The following is a 536-nucleotide window of genomic DNA, read 5'->3' as shown; positions in this document are numbered from 1 at the left end:
TACACATCTTACAACCCAAGTCCCTCTGGAAGAGCAGCTGGAACTCAGCCTGAGCCACTCTCCAGCCCTGATAGACACTTTTAATCACAGGCCATGATAGGGAGAGGGCAGTAGGATCTGGCAGGCCAATCTACTTATCTAGTTCTGGACCAGCCAAACAAACAAACAAACAAACAAACAAAAATCTTTAAAATTAAATTAAAAAATTAAATTTAAAGTCTGTAGGATTAAATTTTCTTCATAAACTCTAGGTAGGCAGGCAAAGACTCGGTTCACAGGGCACAGAAAACACCAACTTTAAAAGGAAAAAGTTGGGGGGTGTGTGTGCCTGGAGAAATGGCTCAGTGGTTAAGACAACTACCCTGCTCTTCCAGAGGTCCCGAGTTCAATTCCCAGCACCCACACGGCGGCTCACAAGCATCTGTAATGGGTTCTGATGCCCTCTTCTGCTGTCTGAAGACAGCTACAATGTACTCATAAATAAATCTTTAAAAAAAGAAAAAAAAAGTTGGGTCAGCAAGATGGCTCAGCTGGTA

The sequence above is a fragment of the Mus caroli genome, chromosome 15 (assembly GCF_900094665.2).
Source record: "Mus caroli chromosome 15, CAROLI_EIJ_v1.1, whole genome shotgun sequence".
Lineage (NCBI taxonomy): Eukaryota > Metazoa > Chordata > Mammalia > Rodentia > Muridae > Mus > Mus caroli.
The sequence above is the reverse complement of the archived record's forward strand: the minus strand, read 5'-3'. Positions refer to the sequence as shown.